The sequence below is a fragment of the Mastomys coucha genome, unplaced genomic scaffold, assembly GCF_008632895.1.
Source record: "Mastomys coucha isolate ucsf_1 unplaced genomic scaffold, UCSF_Mcou_1 pScaffold20, whole genome shotgun sequence".
Lineage (NCBI taxonomy): Eukaryota > Metazoa > Chordata > Mammalia > Rodentia > Muridae > Mastomys > Mastomys coucha.
Window position 1 is genome coordinate 139,123,528 of NW_022196903.1, and position 7,430 is coordinate 139,130,957.

General features: G+C 46.5%; 1 protein-coding gene across 3 annotated transcripts in view; it reads left to right on the forward strand.

Annotated features, from left to right (window-relative positions):
* The first annotated feature begins 2,354 nt into the window (after positions 1–2,354).
* Positions 2,355–7,430, forward strand: part of Lrmp (lymphoid restricted membrane protein) — a 59,876-nt gene continuing 54,800 nt past the window's right edge. For all 3 annotated transcript variants that reach the window (XM_031383867.1, XM_031383864.1, XM_031383865.1), the window contains exon 1: positions 2,355–2,691. The gene's annotated coding sequence lies outside the window, so the exon portion shown is untranslated. The remainder of the gene's footprint in view (positions 2,692–7,430) is intronic.

Below are 7,430 nucleotides of genomic sequence, written 5' to 3' on the forward strand. Positions count from 1 at the left end.
GTTCTACCACACATGACAGCATGGCTGAACCCAGAGGATGTTAGGCTAAGAAAGCCACTAGCCACGAGGATGGGGCCTTCATATCTATTCCCATGAGGAATCTGAAACAGCTCAAGCCTCCAGAAGTGGAGAGTTGGGTGACTGCAGGCTGGGGGAAGAGGACACGAGTTACTTTTCAACAGGTGTAGAGCTTAGGCCATGCATGACAAGTGACTTCCTGTCATCTGCTGCATGACGTAGTACCTGTAGTTAACAATACCATATACTACATTGGATCGTACTGTACACACTGCACCTAAAAGTACCGTATACACTCTGAAGTTGACGATACCAAACATGATGTAGTTAACAATACCATACACACAAACAGTATGAGCATAAATCTTAGCTGTAGACACAGCTTAGCTGGCAGCATGTCCGCTTAGTATGCTCAGAGCCGTGGGTTCAAGTCTAGTCCTTGTACTGAATAAGTTAGACTTGGTGGTTGTAGCAGTAAATAGTTAAGAATGTGTTGTATACTCCTGGTGGGTGCACACAGGTTTTTTTCACACACATTGGCTTAGTTTTAATAAGCCTTACATAGCTCAATGGCACTTCAAACCTCCCCAAGGCTAGCCCACACTCCCCTCTGGTATTCCTGAGTAAACTTATTAAATATATGTTTTGTCTTTGCTGTCCTAGACCCTCCTGGGCAGCCCTTCCAGGGCTGCTCTCCCCCTTGTACCTACATTTTAGCCGGCTCTTCTTCCTACCCCTTCCTGGCATGTTCTGTCCTGTGCCCTTCCCATGGTGGAATCCCTTCTTTCTCCTTTCCTCTTGCCCTGGAATCCTAAAAGGGACCTTTGTCTCCTTGCCCAGCCATTGGCCGCTGACAACTTTATTTCCTAATCAGAGCCAACTGGGGACAGGTTTCCTTTAGTCTGCATAGAAGATATTGCAAATGGGTTTTGGGTAACATAAATTAACATGAGAGCGCAAGCTGCTATCGATGGTGTACACATGTAATCCCAACTCTAGGGAGGTAGAGACAGGAGGACCCGAAGTTCTCAGCTACATAGGGAATTAGAGACCAGCCTGGGCTCTATGAGATCCTATCTCAAAAGAGCATTAGCTCTTAGTAAGTACTATAAATATTTAAGAGCATAGATTTCAACGCACATCATTCACGTTGTTTTAGCGCCATCATTACAGAGCATAAGCAACTGTAGGTGGCCATGAGGGCAGCTTTGGGAAGATGCCTCTGTTTACAAAATGATGCTGAAAGGGCCTGTGGCCCTCCTTCTTCCTGATGTTATAAGCAGTGCTGGTTTATGCAGGCACACACTGTAGGGCTTTAACTGCAAGGGGCCTGAGACCGATGTTGTCTCCCCCCTGATTTGACCCTCCTTCCAAAACGGGTGGTCCCAGTGGGTTATGGTCTGTACTTAAGCTGTTCCTGGTAGCCACTGATTCATCAGTATGCCACAGATTAGTCTTGCTGGCTATCGGAGAGTAGGTGCCAAACGAGAAGTTCCAAGGGCTCAAGGACATTTGTGGTGGGAGATAAGAGGTAAAGAATGACCTCCGAGTTCGCAGTGGGAATATCCAGTGAGTTTCCAGCTGTGTTGGGGGAGACACTTCCGGTACTAATGCTCCTCCTGCTTCCTATGATTGACAGTCCAAAGGAGAAAGGTTAAGGTCAGGAAACAGACTCATTTCCCTCCGCACCCACTTTCCTCTAACTAGCTCGTGTTGGTGTGTAAGAACTGAACTTGTCACCCTGCTCCCAATGTGGGGCATCCTACAAGTGTGCCGCAGGTGTCACAGCGAGCTTGTGAGCTTGTGGGGAGCCGGGCATGCCACGTGCTCATCCAAAACAGCCTGAGGGAGCTGCGGGCATTGATCGTGAGCTCTGGGGTTGCTTTCTTAAGAGCCTGCGTTTCTAAATGCTTTCACTTTTTCCGGTCCTCTTTAAAGAAGTTTGAGTTCCTCACAGCTTCTCAGAGTGACATGTGCTTGAAGAGTCACTGGAAGCTCAGGATGTCTCTGTCTCTCTTTCTCTCTGTCTCCTTTCCTTTTAAAAATTCTACTTCAGCCTGAAACAATTAGACATTGCTAAGCAGCTGCAAGATGCGCCTACTAGAAAGAGGCTCCACAAGGACTGCCCAAGAGAGCACGTAGAGCCAGGGGTCCGGAGGCCTTGGCAATATTAAACTTAGGGATATCAGCTCAGATGTCCTTAAAATGTGAAGCAAAAATGGAGGAGGAACAAAAAAAAGGAACTGTTCAGTTGTCCCAGGAGGCTGGCTGTGAGAGCGCGCGCAGAGGAAGTGCAGGGGTGCAGTGTGCAGGGGGTGCAGAGGAGGCGGTATTAACAGCCTGCTGGCGAAAGAGGGGAGTGCTTCTCAGAACTCTCTGGGGTGAAAGGAGTTGGACCTGCTGTCCCCGTGCAAACAGAATTGCAGAAGTTGAGCCGACGCTTATCACTTCCCTGAGAAGAAAAGCACATTTCCAGTTTCCTGGGCCTAAGAGCAAGCACCCAGCGCCCTTAGCCGCTCAAACCCAGGCTGACCTGTGCATATGGGACAGGGGATCAGGATGGGGTCTGTGCACGAGGCAAGTCTCTGCTAAAGAACTAGAGGAAGCAATCCCAGAAGAACACGGTGCCCAGCACTGCCCAGACTCGGGAGCGGAAGACCAGGGGCGTTCAGTGTAAGTAGCACGTTCTAAACCAGTTCATGTCGCCCAGGACGAGGAGGAAGGGCCTCTGCCATTTTCCTGGATCCCAGCTGCTGGGTTAGCCAGTGGAAGGTTAGAGAGCAGTGCTGTAGGACTCCCGAGATCTCTGCTTCTGGCCAGGACCATAGCCCCTCAGCCCCCAGGCTGCTGTTAGATTTGTCTATAGCTGTCCTTCCGTTTAAAATGAAACAGAGCTGGGGCTTACTTAGCTCAGTGGCAGTTTAGCCTTGTGTGCAAGAGTGTGTATCAATATTAAACACATATAAAATTACCTTTAAAATTTTAATGTGTACTTAACATATATATATGTGTGTGTTTGTGTACGGCTGTATCCACACTTCAGTTTTGTTTTTGAGCCGGTCTCACTGTGTAGTTCTGACTGACCTAAAACTTTATGTAGACCATACTAGCCTCAAACTCACAGAGATCCACCTGCTTCTGCCTCCAGAGTGCTGGGATTAACGGTGTGCGTTCCTCTGCTCAATACACCTTACCTTTTGAAATGGGTATTTAGAACTTTGTGTGCCAATCAAAGGCTTATGAGCATTTACTAAGAATGATGTGAGAAGGCAATTGCCAAATTACAAAACGCCAGGCTATTTATAAACCTGCTTTATTCTAGAAACATGAAATGGAAAATGTAAAGTGTATTTACCTCACCACTTACCAGACAGCTGCTTCTGTTCAGTGAGCTTCTTAATTTAGTGGGGCAGACCTTTTTTATTATTATTATTAATTAATTAATTTATTTATTATTTTTTGGCAGACATAGGGCTCATTCACCTTGTGACCAAAGTGGAGCTTGGTCTGGGCGTGTTGTGACTTTCTGTGCCTTCCCACTGTTGGTCTAAAGAAGTGGCTGAACTTTGAGGAATTGCCTCCTTGTACAATAGTAACGTTGTTCGATATTTTATGGTTACTGTCTTGGGCTTTGTGGCTCACTGGTTTTCAATGTTTCAGAAAGCAGTAAAAACTGTTCTTTAAATCAGGAAGGCTGCCTGTTGTCACTGCTCAGGAGGCTTCGGAAAAGGTTCTGCTGTGAGCAGAGGTGCCTTGTGGAGGCGTGGATAGCAGCAGGGCCCGGTTTGGTGCTTCAAAGCCCATGCTCAGAGCATTAGCCCTCCAGCCACTTACATCTGTCGTTCGATGAAATTGATACTACCTCTCAGAGTTTTGTGAGCAAGTAAGAATTCGGGTCGCTCTCCTCAAGGATTCCCTGTGGCATTTGAGCAGGAGTGTCTACGGTTGTGACACATCCCAAAGGCTGTTGTTGGCCTCCTCGCTGGCCTCCAGGGACAATTGGTTGGAATGTTATTAAAAGCTGTGTCCCTGGCTTGAGTGCTTTTTTTTTTTTTTTTTTTTTTTTTTTTTTTTTTCAATGTGTAGACTTCCTTCCTCAGTGGAACTGCTCTCAAGCTACCAGAATTCATGGAACTTGTAGATGTTTGTATGTTGCCTGCCCAGAGAAGGCACAGCTATGGGGGGGGGGGGTGCTCAAGACCATTTCCTTACATGAACATCTCTCTCAAACACCTGTTAAAACCAACTTTTGGGTAAAGAGAGCAGTTCACATTTTCACAATGCTCTACATAGCAGGTCGACTTGGGACAGCAGTGAGGGAGGAGAGTAGCCACATACACACACATCCCCCACGGCCACCCAGGCCTTGTGTGTTCTGAGTCAGATGCTTGAATTATGAGTTGGAAAGAAAGGTATTCAAATGTCCTCAGCTGTTCTGAAACTCTCCAGCTAGGTGAGTAACTTAGCGACTGTTCTGACCCATCTCAAATTCGTGTGCCAGCTGTAGGAAGACGTAATTGGTTTTCCCAAATGAGCAGGTCAGTGCCTACAACAGAGAATAAGGAAGTGGTTAGTCACATTTGATTCGGCCTCTGAGCAGCATTGACGCGCCTAGTCAGTGCTGTTTGGCAGCCGGTCTGGCTGGCATGTGAACTGATCGAGTGCCCACTTGCCTCTAAGGTGGAGTGCACCTCCCTGCTGCTAGCTTGACTGAGTGGCTACTTCTATTTTTTTTCTTTTAACATTGTATCTATCCTGAGGCCTCCTGCATGTTTCCTTTCTTCCTTGGTTGCATATAAGTATCTTGTGTTGAAAGCAGCATTGGGTATCTGTATCTCTGTTATTGTTATTTATTTTATGTGTATTAGTATTTTCCCACATGCATGTCTGAGCCCCATGTATGTGTCTGGTGCCTGAGGAAGCTAGATGAGGATGTTGGAGCCCCTGGAACTGGGTTTATATATGGTTGTGAATTGTCATGTGGTGCTGGGACTCTAATCCAGGTCCTCTGGAAGAACAAGTGCTCTTAACTGCTGAGCCATCTCTCCAGCCCCTTGTTTGATTTTTTGAGACAGGGTCTTGCATAGTCCAGACTGGCCTGGAAATGGCTACACAGCCAAATATGACTTTAAATTCTCCATCTTCTTTGTCATCCTCCTGGCTGTAAATGCTAGGGTCACAGGTTTATGCCACCACGCCAATACTGGGCTATCAGCAGATACTTTGAAAAGGAAATGTAAAAACATTCTTAGATGGAGACCAGGCATGTAACATAGTCGAGGTTTCTTATCTATAGGAAACACAGACAAGAGCTAATCTGGGCTCTCATGATACCACTCAACAGATCACAAGAGGACTGCCCGGAGGAAGCAGACATACTCCTCTGGGGGCGTCCTAGGAAGATCCCGTCTCATTTTTTTAACATGTGAATGCCACAGTTCGGGGAGGTTTTCCTCTAGACTATCTCACAGAAAACTCTTCTTGATGGCCTCTCTGTGAAGAACATGAGCAAGTGAGAAGGGACCACCTGACGGCTCTGAGGACAGAGAACTGGGAACAATCACATGCCCTGCTCAGCAGAAATTAGAGGGATGTCAGGGAAGAAGCAGGCACCTGGGTGTTGGAGACACACACAGATAAAAGGCGCTGGGGGCTAGATGTGGCAGTCACCGCCTGTGTCCCAGTTCTGAAGGTAATGAGGGGATAGCCTGGGCTATGTAGAAAGGCACTGTCTCAAAAATAAACAAAAAATGCAAAAGGTTGGGTGAATCAGGAAACAAAGAGAGTTTGCTCAGCTATTCTGTTGGGTTAGAGGGCCAAGCTCTCCAAATGCAGATACAGAGATGATGTGATGGCTTAGGCTGTAAAGGCTCTTGCCACCAGGTCCTACGACCCCAAGTGTGATTCCTAGAACTAAGATAGTGAAAGAAAAAAATTAAAAAACAAAAACAAAAATCCCAGTTCCCTCAAGATGTCCTCTGACTTCCACAAGCATGCATGTGTGTCCACACACACACACACACACCCGCAGGCATGCATGCACCTGCATGTAGAATAAATAAATAAATATAAAGAAAAATGCAGGTGTAGATGAGATATGCACATGGTGTAGTGTGGTGGTTTAAGGGCATCAAGCTTTAAGTCAAACTAGCCTACATTAAGAATCCAAGTCTGTAAGAGCAACTGCCAAAACTGGGCGTCACGTGACTTCTCGGAGTCTACCTGTCATGGACGGCTGCTTCTGTGAATTTCAAGGAGCAGAACAAGTGTGCACGGCAGTGAGACGCAGCCGGAGTTGGTGCACATGCTCTCTGCTGGAGCAGGCTTCCAGAATATGTTCTTCCTCCTCAGCTGGTGTGTGCTCTAACGTGGGAAACTCTCTTATCTCACCAGTCTGCCTAACTAGGATCAGGGATGGAAGGGTTGAACTTCAGCCTTCAGCAGAAAAGCCCTGCAGCCCATGGCTGCCAAGCAGGAGCCAGGAGCCTTTTCAACTGCCTTTGAGAAAACCACACACAAGTGTCTGCACCTGGGTCCTCCTCCCAGCCTCTCAGCTCCCCACGGGGAGCAGCTTGGGGACAGGTCTATGCTTACCTCCATAGCCCAGTGCCTCGGAACTCCCCTTGCCTCTGCCTTTTCATGGCACTGGACCGGTGGCACTGACATTTCTGTTACTTCCGTGTGTCTCTGACATCCTTCCAGGCTTTCTGAGCGGAATGTCCGCGTGGTCTCCCTGGCCGCTAGCAATGGAGTAGTTTTCTTACTGTGCAGCTGATTTTTAAGTGGTTTCTTTCTAACCCTGCGTGTCACACAAGCCTTGCATTGTTTTCTTTTTGTTTATTATCTATTAGGTTTATTATTGTTATTTTATTATTTATTCACTTGCATGTGTGTACGTGCACATGAGTGCAGCTGTCCTTGAAGGCATGGGAGGGGAGTGAGTCCTCCTGGAGCTGAAGTTACAGGTAGTTAAAGGCCTCCTGACTTGTGTGCTGAGAACCCAACTCAGGTCTTCTGAAAGAGCAGCAAGGATTCTCAAATGTTAGACATTTTATTATTATTACTATTACTCTTATTATATTTTTATTCTGAAATAATATAATTACATCATTTCTTCCTTTCTCTTCTCCTTCTAAACCCTCCCACCCTCCCATAGATCCCTCCTTTCTCATTGTCAAATTCAAGGTCTCTTTTTTTAATAAAAAATTGTTGTTACATATGTGTGCCTGTGTGTACACATGAATTCAGTTGCTTTCAAAGCCCAGAAGAGGGCATTGGATCCCCTTGAGCTCCAGTTACTGGTGTTTGTGTATAGCTCAACATGTGTGCTTAGAACTGAACTCGTAGAGCATATATGATCTTAACTGCCGTCCCTCAGCTAACTGAACTCTTAGAGCATATATGATCTTAAC